Genomic DNA, 15,590 nt, shown 5'->3' on the forward strand with positions numbered 1-15,590 from the left:
TTTTCTCTCCTCCCCAATCATCTATCTCCCCCCCGCATCCCATGCAAATCATTAATTTCCTTCTGCAAACTCCCCCCCCCCAAATCATTTGTTCTCCACTTTCCCTCCCTCAGCACATATTACCAACAATCTTTTTTTCTCCACAAAGCTGTCCTACCCCAGTCATCGATCTCAATTCTCCTCCCCCCCCCCCACTACCACGGCATAATTTTCATCCACCTTCCCTCTTTCCCCACCAGCACAATCAATGCTCTTCTTCCCTGCTCACTCCTCCCCCCTCCACTGTGATCGCCTGGGATGAAAAGCAGGAGTCTCTTCTCCCCTGCTGCAGATCTCCTCCTCCTCTGCAGGCTTCCCTGTGAGGGGGGTCCCGAGGTCCTGCCAGATGCCACTGGCCCCGCAAGGTTTCGGTATCAGAGGAAAAGGAGGAGGAGGAGGGCGCAGTGGATAAAAGGAGCTCCCTTCTGACTCCTCCTGGTGGCGAGAGGATATCACGCATTAGGTAAGGAAGGGCTGGGGAGGAAGAGAAGGAAGTAAGCAAAAAAAAAAAAAAGTGTTGCTGTAGGGTGGCAGTGGCTCCTCTGCCCTGGCCCTCCTTGTGTTTGCCAGCGCACCACAGGTTGAGCCTTGGGGAGTCACTGAATCCCTTGAAGGCCCTAATCGCACGCCACCCCTGGCATCAAAAAGGGGGAAACCTCAGTGGAAGTGAAGAACCTTGTCAGCTGCTATAGGAGTGGCCCTAAAGGCCAAGAGGGTACCAAGGGGACCCCGAGCAAAAATAAGGAGAGAACACAATTCTAGTTGCTGTTTCAATTACACTCTGGATGTGAAACCCCCCGCTGAGGCAAATAAGATGATTGTGAGTCATTTGTGAGTTGAGCATCCGTCTCTATGTGATTTCAGTTGTAAAAATGGTCGAGCAGATGGTGTAGGGGCCCAGACTCAGAGGCAAAGGGCTATGTTTACTATGCAGGACAGGGAAGGCTCCACCAAATGTCCCATTCCCTTCTGTGACCCCTCTGACTGTTCCCCAACTTCTTATACAACTGATAGTGGCCTCTGTTGAACCCATGCCTCAGAGAAAAGGAGGATCTGATACCCAGAGCCGCAGCGTGCCTATGGCCAATTTGGCCATGGCCATAGGTGCCGCTACCAAAAAAGCGCCAACGAGAGCATTGTGGCTCGCCACCAGCAGGTCCTCTGCAAAGGAAAAGCAGCGCTACCCCATCAAAATTGATGGCATGGTATGTGTGGCCTTAATAAGTGGAAAAGCAGTGCAACCCCGCTAGCAATGCTGCTGATTCTGCTTTCCAATTTATTAAGGCAGCGCTTAGCACGCTGACAATTTTGGTGGGGCCGCGCTGCTTCAGAGAAGGAAGAGCACTCCCTGCCGGAAGTAGTCCAATGACCCATGGCCAGAAGTCGTTCCCTTTGCCACAGGAGCTGAAAGAGATTGCTGCTGCCTGCTATGTCAAGGAGAAAGTGAGTGAGAGAAAGAGCATGTGTTCGGGAGAGTGAGCATGTGTGCTTGTGTGTGGGAGAGTAAGAGAGCATGTGTGCTTATGTGTGGAGAGCATATATGTGGGAGAGTGAGAGAGCATGTGTGCTTGTGTGTGGGAAAGTGAGAGAGAGTTTGTGTGCATGTGGGAGAGTGAGAGGGAGCATGTGTGCATGTGTAGGAGAGTGAGAGAGAACATGTGTGCTTCTGTGTGGGAGAGTGAGAGCATGTGTGTATGTAAGTGGGAAAGTGAGAGAAAGCATGTGTGCATGTATGTGGGGGCGTGACAGAGAGAGCATGTGTGTGCACAACTACCCCAGTTATTCTCTGACTGCTAATCCATGACAATTTCAGGGCATTTGGAAATAAAAGGTTCCAAGGTTTGGATAACAGGATATTTTTTTAAATCCTTATTTTAATTGGTGGGTGTTATTTGATGTGTCTGTTTAGAAATTTCTTTTGATGCTTGGAAGATTTATTTATGAGTTTTTAATTATTGAATGTTATTCTATTCATTAATTGTTTTTAATTATTCTTTTTATTGGTATGGTTTTACTAATTTTGTTTTATACGGAATGGTAATGTTTTTGTTTTTTATATTGTTACAGTGCATTCAGAATTTGGCTTGTTGCAGTTTCCAGTTCAGTTTTTGTCTGTACATTTCTGTTCATACTGTATGGTTTTTTTATTCTGGATTTTGAGGGTCTATCTGTGTTTTGCATGTGTGACTGAAGTGAGTTATTCCATTAGTGTGCAGTTTCTATGTAGGGATCTATAGCAGCTTAGATTGTTCTGCTTTCCTAATAGGAGGTGTATTACTGTTTTAGGCCTGGTGTAATATTTGTAGTATTAACTTTCATAGGCAGGATTATTGCTGTTTGAGTGCTGGCAGTTAGTGCTATATTTATATAGAAATATTTTTTTCTTGTGGCTCTCTGAGGGTCATGTCCATGCCCATGCCGCATTACAGTAGGCCTAAACCCATACAGGTTCCAAGCGTCTCTTGCTTTTTTGTAGGGTTTTCTGGTTGGCACCTCAGCAGGGCATGTAAATATAATATAAATATTGTAAGTGATATTTTTACCTCAGAAGACTGTGCTTTGAATGTTTTTTTTCATGTAAAATCTGTATTATAAATGCTTAATTTGTAATTGTGTGTGAGGAGGGTGTGATGGGGTGGGGGGGGGGGGGTGCAAGGCTGTAAACTTTTCCTAGGGCCTCTAATACCCTTGCACCGGCCGCGGGCCTTGCTCTACAAACATTTAACAGACTCTCCCAACTCCTGGTGTCGTGTGTTATGTAAAGGGGGAGGGCGCAGATTTTTACTTGGCCATAGGCGCCAAATTGCCCGGCTGCAGCTCTGCTCACACCAAAGGGGATTTTCTAGCAGAACTTTCATTTTATTTTATTTTCAAAACCTGGGGTTATAAAAGCTGCCAAGGGTAAAACTCATAAAAATCACCGCTTTCTCAGGCCACACAGGTTTCTTACATCTTTAGAAGGAGCAGCAACGACACAACAACAAAACACACTTCCTCCAAAGATCCTTTTCAGAATCATACCAGTTCCCTTTTTTTATCTTCCCCTTCAGCAGCGGGACCAGCCCTTACTCACCATATCCTCCTCCATCTTCCTCTCTGGTCATAGGAAGGAATCCCACACCCTTGCATGGATTCCTCCCGGGTGGGCTCGACAGGGACGTGGAACCATGGATAAGCCACCCAGCACTGCAAGGAAGGAGAGACTCCCCCCAACAACAGCTTCCCGCGCATAGCACCCCCTAATATTGTTTCTCCCACATAACGCCACCATCCCCTTAACCAATCCCTCCCACAATGATACGTCGCTCAACCCCCAAAGGTAGCGGACCAAGTGCATCCCCCCACCCCCAAGATTTCTCAAAAACGCACCCTTCTTTCCATTAGGCCATGCGGCCTTGTCGCAGAAGCAATCGGAAAGAAATATACAAAATGCCAAATTGTTTCTGTGGAAGATGGTCCTGTTTGAACAGCAGTAAAGATTCATGATCATTTACTGGCAGATGGAAGTTAAGAGCACAGTCAGTGGCTTGGGTCATAAAGATTCCTTCCCCCACAGTGAATAATCCACGCTAGGGTTTGGCAAGAGGGAGTCAGGACTAAGCCCTGGTACTGAGTGTGAGACTCTTTCCTTAAACAGAGCCCAGGAAGGGGTTACAGCAGTGAATGGTTTTTCTCCTGACTGTATAAATGTTGTTTTCTGTCTCCCATCAAAGTTCCTATTATATGACCAAGGAGAACTTAGCAACACGCTTATAAAGTTATTCTTCTGAGCTTGTATTGGGAGCTTCATCTCAAAAGCACTAAGGGGGGGGGGGGGGGGTCATTCATCAAAACGAGATGGGCCGTTATCGCGACTTTAACATTTAAATGAGGGAAGGGGGCAGGGTTAGGGCGGGGTAAAAAAAAAAAAATGTTTATGCCAGTACCGCTGCGAGCGATAATGTTTTACATGTTATCGCCGGCAGTAGCGCCGGAAATTGCAGTGGCGCTATGGGGGCGATAGTGTGTGGCGCGGCTGCAACCGCGGTGGGCGAAAACGCACCGCCGCGATGCGGCTGGTTGCACACTATCGCTCCCCCCCTCGCCCCTTTACTGGCTCATCATCACTATATTTATAATGGAATGATGGATCTAGGCCTAAGTGTGCTGCTTCTGCTTGGTTTCTGACAGCTTATATAGCAAAAGTAGAATTCATTTTTACTCATGGGATATGACTGTAATGCCTAAATTAGATTAATCTCAAATTTAGAAAAAAAAATCTGTGGTACCACACCATGGGATAGCATCTCCAGGTTACTTGGTAGATGCTGTGTAGACTATAGAAGTCTTCCTGCAGCAGTGTTTTACTAATTAAAGATCCAAAGAATACCTTTCTCCAGAAAAGAGAGGGATTGGAACCACAGAACAGGGGAATCCATGGATTCCCCAAGGAACCAAATCTGGCCAAAATCTGTCTGGTTCACTTCTATGGTGAATAAGTTCTTACTTACTCACTTACAGTCATTGGGCATGATTCTCTAAAACGTTTCTCCCATGCTGTGTCTCTGGGAAAAGAACAGAGTGAAATAAATCTTATGTTCACTATAGTATTTAAAATCTGTGTAATCTACATAAGTTCTTACTTAAGGGAGGAATATTATTTAGATTTTAATCCAAAGCCATGTACTAGGCCATTTAGCATGCATAGTTTTAGCCTGGTTACAAAGCGGTCATTCTTGGGGGTATGTTTAGGTTGGGTGAGGAGGACATCTGATGTACATTAGATTTTCAAATGTACAAGTGCTATTTTACCCTCTGTCTGTACTACCTGGATGGTTTTCTTTTTGGATATCAGCTGCAAGGCATTATACATACCAATGCGCACACATATTTTTCTTTTTTTAGAGCTTGGCCAATTAAGGGGCAATTTTCATGAAGCTACCTAGTGGCAAAATACACAGAGACGTTTGTACCCATATAATTTTAGTCAATGTTGTATTTTGTAACCCACGCCGAGAAAAACCTGATGTAGGTGCACAAGCACCTATATACTTTGCACCTGCTAATGTTCTGGATCCGAAGGACCCAGCACTAGGGGGCACTCCCCATTGCAGAACGAGTTGGGTGTGCCCTTGCGGTGAGAAGGAACCTCATCTGGGAAAGACTGGAACTGAAGATGAGAAGACAAGACCTGGCGAGCAAGGTCCCTCAGATGCCCTACATAGCCGGACGGCTGGTCGCGGACCACGAGAGGAGCAGGCAAGCTCTGAACACAACACAGGCCAGGAACGAGGTGATCCCCTTGGATCCTCCGGAGTCGGAACAGGAACAGTCTTTGAATTAAAACATGGAACTTGGAATCTGAAAAATCGGGCTTTAAAATCAAGGAACCTCCGGAGGCACGGGTTGCTCAGGACCTGGAACATCAGGATCAGGATTCGCACATCAGGACTCGGACATCAGGAGAAGATCAGGAACAAAGATGCCGGGCAGGAGCAGGACGCAGAGAAGTCCAAAAGTGGAGAAGGTCCCAGGAGGACTAGCTCCTTGCCAAGGCGAGGAGTGAAAAAAGTCTGAGCCCTTTTGTAGGGCTCTGCAGGAAATGCCCAGGGAGGAGTCCGAGGAGGGCCACACCTGCACTGGCCCTTTAAGAAACGAAGAGAGGCGCGGCCTCGTGCCTTAGGGGAAGTGGGCAAGACCCTGGACAGTGGCGACCTGCCACTGAGGAGAGCAGGAGCTGAGCTGGGCCGCAGGACAGGCCCCAACGCTGGAAACGGCGTCCAAGCTGCAGGAAGGCAGCTGGGGGCAGCTCCCTGCCCGGCGAGACCGGGGATGAAGGCCCCTCCGGGCCGCGGAGCGGCAATGACGTCAGTGGCTCCCACCGTGGAGGTAAGCACCTGCTAGTGGCTAGGCCCGCGAGCAGGAGTGCAACAGCTAAATTTGCAATTGGGTTCAGATGTGCATATATTTAAAATTTATGCATAGTTCAATCCTTGACCCAACTCCATCCCACCTCACAAAATTCCCCTTTTTTCTCTAGATGGCTCTATTTTAGCAGCTTTTTGTAGGGCAGTTTTCAAATCTTTTTTTCTAGAAACATAGAAATGACAGTAGAAAAGGACCTAATGGCCCATCCAGTCTGCCCAGCAAGCTTCCATAGTTATCAGTTTCCCATACTTATCAGTTACTCAGAGTCCAATTTCCTTTCACCCCCTGCTGTTTACGCAGAGAGCAATGTTGGAGATGCATCAGAAGCGTAATATCAGGCTTTTTGGTTAAGGGTAGTAACTGCTGCATAAAGCAAGATACCCCCATGCTGCTTATTGTTTTCCCAGACTGTACAGTTCAATGTTGGTTGTTGTCTGAATCCAGTTCCTCTTTTCCTCTTTTCCCCCTGCTGTTGAAACAGCAAGCTATAAGAACATAAGAAAATGCCATACTGGGTCAGACCAAGGGTCCATCAAGCCCAGCATCCTGTTTCCAACAGTGGCCAATCCAGGCCATAAGAACCTGGCAAGTACCCAAAAAAAGTCTATTCCATGTTACCATTGCTAATGGCAGTGGCTATTCTCTAAGTGAACTTAATAGCAGGTAATTGACTTCTCCTCCAAGAACTTATCCAATCCTTTTTTAAACACAGCTATACTAACTGCACTAACCACATCCTCTGGCAACAAATTCCAGAGTTTAAATGTGCGTTGAGTAAAAAAGAACTTTCTCCATTTTTTAAGATGGCGCTGGCTGACAGGTCATCCAGAAGAAGGCGAAACTTCAGACCCGACGAGGAAGATGCACAAGAAGGTCATCTAGAAGCAGGGTCCATTAGGAAGGCTGGGGCTGGCCCCGGAACCTAAGACATCCAAAGAGAGGAGCCGGGATGTACCAGGACATCTGGAGAGAGAACATCAGAGGAGAGGAACATCAGGAACATCGACGAGGACACTTGATGAGTGGAAAGACGACAGCAGGTTAAAACTCAGAATGAAGAGGAATCCGGGCGACACTCGAAGCAGGGACCAGCCCAGGCAGAAGCTTCAGTGACCCAGCGTGATCGACGCACCTGACAGGTCAACCAGAAGAAGACAAAACTTCAGACCCAGTGTGGAAGATGCACCAGAAGGTCATTTAGAAGCAGAACTTGATGGGAGTGCTAGGAGTCGAACCGGAACCAGGAACATCCAAGGGCTAGGCAACCAAAGAGAGGAGCCATAAGAAATAGGACATCTGGAGATGTGACATCTGAAGATGAAGACATCAGGGACATCTGAAGATGAGGACGTCTGAGGAGTGGAACATCTGAAGATGAGGACACAGGATCCAATGAGAGACCAGGAACCTCAGAAGAAGACAAGTGAATTCCCATGAAGCACGGTGTGCCTTGAAGAAGCTGAAGACAAAGTGAAGTCCAGGAGCAGACTGGCTCCTTGTAAAGGCACTGGAGAACTGGTGAAAGACCCTTTTATAGGGCAACAGTGGAGATGCCCGATGACATAATCAATCAGGGCCGCGGGGCCTTTCCCGCCGTGGGCCCTTTTAGGAGGACAGAAGAGGCATGGCCATGTGCCTAAAGAAGACAGGACCAGGGACGGCGGTGGCCATGCTGTGAAGAGGAAGCAGGAGCGGCACAGGGCCGCAAGGCAGGCTGCAGCGGTGGCCTCTGGCCGCACAGAAGAGGAAGATGATGTCGGCAACCTCCAGGCCGCATAGTCAGGACAACAGCAGTGGCTCCGACCGCGTGGAAGACAGGGGGTGGCCTCACCATGCAGGAACAGCGTCGGCTGTGGCCTGGGAGAGGAGGTAAAAGGCTGATCATGGCTAGGCCTGTGAGCAGCATCGCAACATCCTCTTTCATGGAAGAGAGTTCTGGCTAACTCTTTGGCACACCAGTTAGATAGTTTTGAAAATTGCCCTTCATATGTTTTTAATATGCCCTTGCAAGAGTCCAACCAAGTTTTCTCTTGTGCTTTCCCCTTGTAATTTTCATCAGGGTGATCTCTTTCCCAAAAAGGAATGAATTATTAAGAATATACATTCATTTGAAACAAAAATGGAAAACAAGAGGAATAATCTCACTTTTATTTCCTATTAAACAAAACAACTTCTCCCCTCCCCAAAAAAAAAATGAAAATGTATTTTTATTACTCTTTGAAAAAGTATCGCAAATAGCACACACTATTTTCAAATAGTGCGTGCTATTTTCAAATAGCCATAAATGAATACAATAAAAAAATAAAATAAAAAACCTGCAAATCATATACAAAAAAACCCTATGAAAAATGAAAACAGAAATTACATTTTTGACCATACACAGCCATACACATTTTTGATCCTACACATTTTTGACCATACACATTATTCTCGCTTTACTGTGATGTGGCATGATATTGATTAACTTTATCTTATGCATAATGTTACTGCTTCTACCTGTCATACCAGACTGATAGTCTTTCTTCCAACAAGAGTTCCCAAGTAGCCCTTTCCACAGTGGACATACAGGTGTAGGAGTACTTCCATTGGGATGCATCCTTAATGTTAATTTGCCATCAGCTGCAATTCTCTGTGTGAAATTTTATGGTCTGGTTGTCCAGATTATATCAGCCCTTTGAGCATATAAACCTTTATGCTAATTTGATTTCTTCATGCAAGAAGTACGTTGAATCATACCTTAAAGTATCTTTACATGCTTCTGTTGGAACTGGAAATCAAATTACTTTTGTATAAAAGTACTAACTGTATGAAAAGCTTGACTAAATAACTTATACTCTGTATGTAAATCCACTGTGTTTATGAATGAATTACCCATACCCATGGCTACTAGGGGTGTGCATTCGGATTGACCGCATTAGTAAAACGCAACTCATATTTTTTTTTTACTTAAAAAATTGATTCGACATAAACGATCGGATTTCCCACATATCGAACATAGATATGTTCGATATGTGGGAAATCGCGATTGTTGAGCCAAAATAAAAATATAAACCCCCTCACCCTCCTTAATCTCCCCCCCCCCCCCCCGACTTACCACAACTCCCTGGTGATGGAGCGAGGAGTGAGGACGCCATTTCTGCAATCCTTGGCGAGAAGCATGTGACGTCGGCGGCACGTCGAGTGACGCCGGCGTCACGTGATTCCCGGCTCGTTCGCGCCGGACGGCTCATTCAGCCCAAAAAGAACTTTTGGCCAGCTTGGGGGGGCCTCCTGACCCCCCCAAGCTGGCCAAAAGTTCTTTTTGGGCCGAACGAGCCGTCCGGCGCGAACGAGCCGGGAATCACGTGACGCCGCGTCACTCGACGTGCCACCGACGTCACATGCTTCTCGCCAAGGATTGCAGAAATGACGTCCTCACTCCTCGCTCGATCACCAGGGAGTTGTGGTAAGTCTGGGGGGGGGATTAAGGAGGGTGAGGGGGTTTAATTTTTTTTTTGCACATATGTACATATACCCAACTCATTGGATTTTTTTTATGTCCATATTGGCCGCAAGTGGGACCCCCTTTCGGACATAAAAAATATGAACATAAAATTTTGCTCTGCACATCCCTAATGGCTACAGAGTAAACCCTGCACAAGCCCCAGTGAATTAGGATATAATGATTGGCAACTATACTCAATACGGCTCTAATCATATTGTGAAAACACTGATCATAATCATGTAAGGCTTCTGAGTTCCTTGAAAATGACTCTTAAAGTTGATGGGGTAGGAAAGGTATTCAATAATGTTTACTTAAGGACACTTTCTTGTACTAAATAGTGTTTTTCCCCTACCGAAGAGTACATTTGCCTTGGTAAAGAATAACTAAATTCTCTGATACAGAGAATGGTTCAGTGTTGCATATTCCCATAGAGAGTTAAGTATTTGGAATCTACCAAGAGAGGAAATGTAGAAAGTCTTCTAAGGAAAGTTCTAATTCTGGATTTTCCTAAAAGAGGGAGGAGTGAATTATGAGCTTGGTTGCTGTGTTAGTCCACTTGAATGAACAGAAATAATGGTTAAGAAATAAAAACAACAGAAAAAAAATATATATGTAAAGTGAAGCTTCGTAATTGGACTAGCTTGAGTAGTTTTCAAGAGCTAGTACTCTACTCCTCATCAGAATAGAAAGAGCAAAAGATGACATTTAACAAGAAACAGTGAATCATAAAAGGCATTATTATGATAAGGTAAAGGGGGCGGGGGGAGGCTGAAGAGGGGTTTGATAGGTGATCAGAAGGTGACAGGAAGAGAGAGGTTGTGTCTTACTCTTTCCCCTGTAGGAACAATTAGTTGCTGTTCCTTATATGACATGAGAAGGAGCTATAAAGTCCTCTTTGAGACCTTTCCTTATTTAAGGGAGATGTTTTTGATCTTTCTCTGGTGAGAGGAAACTGGCATCAACCAGAACTAGAGATAGGGGGTGCTCCGGGCACCTCCTACTAGCCCATCAAGGATCATTTTTAAGGTATTGGGGAGGGTTCAGGAGTGGAGGGTTGGATTGCCCCCCTCTAGACCTGATGTAATATTTGTATTGTTGCCTTTTCATAGATAGGGTTGTTCCTGTTTGAGTGCTGTCAGTTAGTACTGTTTTAGTATGGGAAGTTTGCTATATCATTATTGTCATTCAGTTTACTCAAGACTTTCTGAGGGCCAAACCCACAGCCAACACGGGTTACAATAGAAACATATAGAAACATGATGGCAGAAAAAGACCATATGGACCTATTTATTCAGTTATTTGTTATAATGTTATAATGTAACTTTTTTCTTCCGATTTCTCTTCCTCCTCTTCCCTTTCGTCTTTTGTAAACCGATGTGATGTCCATACGAACTTCGGTATATAAAAATGGTTAAATATTTATTTATTTATTTATTTATTTTTGGTTTTTATATACCGGAAGTTCCTGTATACAATACATGTCACTCCGGTTCACAAATAACAGAGATAACTGTCGCCGGGGAGGCGGTTTACATGGAACATATCGAATAAAATGAACAGATAATCTATAATAAAGTACAATCTAATTTGAAACAACTGAAATCAACTTAGAAAATAACTTGGAACATATAACTGACGCAAGATGAACATTACTTTATTGCTGTAAGACAAGGCTGGATGTTTGTTCTTCTTGCTTTTAGCTCTCTGGGAAAGCTTGATGGAAGAGCCAAGTCTTGAGTTTCACCTTGAAAGTAGTATGGCACGGTTCAAGGCGGAGGTCCGGTGGTAGTGAGTTCCAGAGAGACGGGCCCGCTGTGGATAGAGCACGTTTCCTCAGGGAAGATTTTGCAGGTTGGGTGATCATTCTGTTCTGGTATGCCCTTCTGGTTGGTTTGTTAGAAGAGTGTAGTTGAAGCTGGAAAGTTAAGTTGAGTGGGGAGATGTTATGAAGTGCCTTGTGAATCATCATGCAGGTCTTGAACTGAATCCTATATTTGATGGGAAGCCAGTGGAGATGCTGGAGGATCGGGGTGATATGGTCCCTTTTTTTGGCATTGGTAAGGATTCTTGCAGTGGCATTCAGTACCATCTGGAGTGGTTTGGTAGTGTATGCTGGAAGGCCCTGCAGGAGTGAATTACAGTAATCTAATTTAGTGAGAATGATGGCTTGGAGTACTGTGCGGAAATCCCTGTAGAGTAGAAGGGGCTTTAATAATAAATAATAATAAATAAATAATAAATAAATCTAATCCGCCCATCTATCTACTTTATCCAGCCTTTACAATTCCCATTACTTCCTCAGATTTCCACTGCATTTTTCCCATGCATCTTTGAATTTAGATATCGTTTTTGCTTCTGCCAAAATAGGCCTAATACCATGTGGGTTTACTGGGTGACACCACAGCAGTGCATGCATTTCTGTACAACAAAATGGTGCCAGCTACACGGTCAGCCAGCATCTTGGGATCACTGCTGCACAATTTTGGCGTTTAAGTTCTGGGAGTGTGTACATTTTGAAAGTTTAGATTGCCAAAGGGAGTACGGCATTTTTTTGGTGTGGAAGGGGGTCCTGCAACAGTGTGAGACTGAAAGTTTCCACTGTGTTTTGGTTACTGTGAAAAACAACAAAATTTCTGTGCTAACCAGAACAAGATGGGGAACAACACAGCAAAAGTTCACACAACGCAGCAAAAATACTAGCACTGGTTCTGGCCGTGGAACTCATCCCATGGTGGCCCAAGAAGAGCAGGCTTAGCAGCAAGGAGGCCCAAAAGAGAGGTAGAGAGCCTAATAGAATGTTTGCAGGTGTGTTTATGTGTGAGAGAGAGCATGGGAGTGAGAAGTATGTGTGTGCATGTGTGAGAGAGAGAGAGCATGTGGGAGTGAGATCCTGTTTGTGCATGTGTGTAAGTGTGTTGCATCCGTCGGTCGCAGACGGCTGCAACCGCTCTGCCTTACCTCTTTTAAGAACATAAGAACAAAAGAAATTGCCATGCTGGGTCAGACCAAGGGTCCATCAAGCCCAGCATCCTGTTTTAAACAGAGGCCAAAACCAGGCCACAAGAACCTGGCAATTACCCAAACACTAAGAAGATCCCATGCTGCTGATGCAATTAATAGCAGTGGCTATTCCCTAAGTAAAATTGATTAATAGCCATTAATGGACTTCTCCTCCAAGAACTTATCCAAACCTTTTTTGAACCCAGCTACACTAATTGCACTAACCACATCCTCTGGCAACAAATTCCAGAGCTTTATTGTGCGTTGAGTGAAAAAGGATTTTCTCCAATTAGTCTTAAATGTGCTACTTGCTAACTTCATGGAATGCCCCCTAGTCCTTCTATTATCTGAAAGTGTAAATAGCCGAGTCACATCTACTTATTCAAGACCTCTCATGATCTTAAAGACCTCTATCATATCCCCCCTCAGCCATCTCTTCTCCAAGCTGAACAGCCCTAACCTCTTCAGCCTTTCCTCATAGGGGAGCTGTTCCATCCCTTTTATCACTTTGGTTGCCCTTCTCTGTACCTTCTCCATCGCAACTATATCTTTTTTGAGATGCTGCGACCAGAATTGTACACAGTATTCAAGGTGCGGTCTTACCATGGAGCGATACAGAGGCATTATGACATTTTCCGTTCTATTAACCATTTCCTTCCTAATAATTCTTTACATTCTATTTGCTTTTTTGACTGCTGCAGCACACTGAGCCGACAATTTTAAAGTATTATCCACTATGATGCCTAGGCCTTTTTCCTGGGTGGTAGCTCCTAATATGGAATCTAACATCGTGTAACTACAGCAAGGGTTATTTTTCCCTATATGCAACACCTTGCACTTGTCCACATTAAATTTCATCTGCCATTTGGATGCCCAATTTTCCAGTCTTGCAAGGTCCTCCTGTAATGTATCACAGTCTGCTTGTAATTTAACTACTCTGAATAATTTTGTATCATCCACAAATTTGATGACCTCACTCGTCGTATTCCTTTCCAAATCATTTATATATATATTGAAAAGCACCGGTCCAAGTACAGATCCCTGAGGCACTCCACTGTTTACCCTTTTCCATTGAGAAAATTGACCATTTAATCCTACTCTGTTTCCTGTCTTTTAACTAGTTTGTAATCCACGAAAGGACATCACCTCCTATCCCATGACTTTTTAATTTTCGTAGAAGCCTCTCATGAGGGACTTTGTCAAACACCTTCTGAAAATCCAAGTACACTACATCTACCGGTTCACATTTATCCACATGTTTATTAACCCCTTCAAAAAAAATGAAGCAGATTTGTTAGGAAAGACTTCCCTTGGGTAAATCCATGTTGACTGTGTTCCATTGAATCATGTCTTTCTATATGCTCTATGATTTTGATCTTGAGAATAGTTTCCACTATTTTTCCTGGCACTGAAGTCAGGCTCACTGGTCTATAGTTAACCGGATCACCCCTGGAGCATTTTTTAAATATTGGGGTTACATTGGCCACCCTCCAGTCTTCAGGTACAATGGATGATTTTAATGATAGGTTACAAATTGTAACTAATAGATCAGAAATTTCATTTTTTAGTTCCTTCAGAAACCTAGGATGCATACCATCCGGTCCAGGTGATTTGCTCTCTTTAGTTTGTCAATCTGGCCTACTACATTTTTCAGGTTCACAGTGATTTCGTTCAGTTCGTCTGACTCATCACCCCTGAAAACCATCTCCGGAACTGGTATCTCCCCAACATCCTCATTAGTAAACACGGAGGCAAAGAATTCATTTAGTCTTTCTGCAATGGCCTTATCTTCCCTTAGAGCCCCTTTAACCCATCTGTCATCTAATGGTCCAACCGACTCCCTCACAGGTTTCTTGCTTTGGATATATTTAAAAAAGTTTTTATTATGAGTTTTTGCCTCTATGGCCAACTTCATTTCAAATTCTCTGTTCACCTGTCTTATCAATGTTTTACACTTACCTTGACAATGCTTATATTTTATTCTATTTTCTTCAGATGGATCCTTCTTCCAATTTTTGAAGGATGTTTTTTTGGCTAAAATAGCCTCTTTCACCTCACCTTTTAACCATGACGGTAATCGTTTTGCCTTCCTTCCACCTTTCTTAATGCTCGGAATACATATGGACTGCGCCTCTGGGATTGTATTTTTAAACAATGTCCAAGCCTGTTGAACACTTTTAACCTTTGCAGCTGCACCTTTCAGTTTTTTTCTAACTATTTTCCTCAGTTTATCAAAGTTTCCCTTTTTAAAATTTAGTGTTAGAGCTGCAGATTTACTTATTGTCCCCCTTCCAGTTATTAGTTTAAATTTGATCATGTTATGATCACTGTTGCCAAGTGGCCCCACCACCGTTACTTCTCTCACCAAATCTTGCGTTCCACTAAGAATTAAATCTAAAATAGCTCCCTCTCTTGTTGGTTCCTGAACCAATTGCTCCATGAAGCAATCATTTATTACATCTAGGAACTGTATGTCTCTAGCAAGTCCTGATGTTACATTTACCCAGTTAATATTGGGGTAATTGAAATCTCCCATTATTATTGCACTGCCAAATTGGTTTGCTTCCCTGATTTCTCTTAGCATTTCATCATCTGTCTGACCATTTTGTCCAGGTGGACGGTAGTATACTCCTATCACTATACTCGTACCCAACACACATGAGATTTCTACCCATATAGATTCTACTGAGCATTTACTCTCTTGTATGATCTTTATCCTGTTGGACTCTATACCCTTCCGGACATAAAGTGCCTCACCCCCACCAAGTTGATCCTCCCTATCATTGTGATATAATTTGTACCCTGATATAGCACTGTCCCATTGGTTATCCTCCTTCCACCAAGTCTCTTTGATGCCAATTATGTCAATCTCATCATTTGCTGCTATACACTCTAACTCTCCCATCTTACTTCTTAGACTTCTGGCATTGGCATACAGACATTTCAAAGTGTGGTTTTTGCTTGTTTTAACAACCTGCTTTTCAGTTGTTTGGGATAATTTGGAAATCATTAGCTCTGGTGATTTTTTACATATACGCATATGAACTATGCTTTTAATAGAATCTCTCTGTTCCTTCTTCTCTCTCCTTGGTCAAGATGGCTGCCTCCGGTGCCAAGTGCCGAGGGTCTCGGCGTCTCCAACCTAGCATGGGCGTTCCAG

Source organism: Rhinatrema bivittatum, chromosome 4 (genome assembly GCF_901001135.1).
Source record: "Rhinatrema bivittatum chromosome 4, aRhiBiv1.1, whole genome shotgun sequence".
NCBI lineage: Eukaryota > Metazoa > Chordata > Amphibia > Gymnophiona > Rhinatrematidae > Rhinatrema > Rhinatrema bivittatum.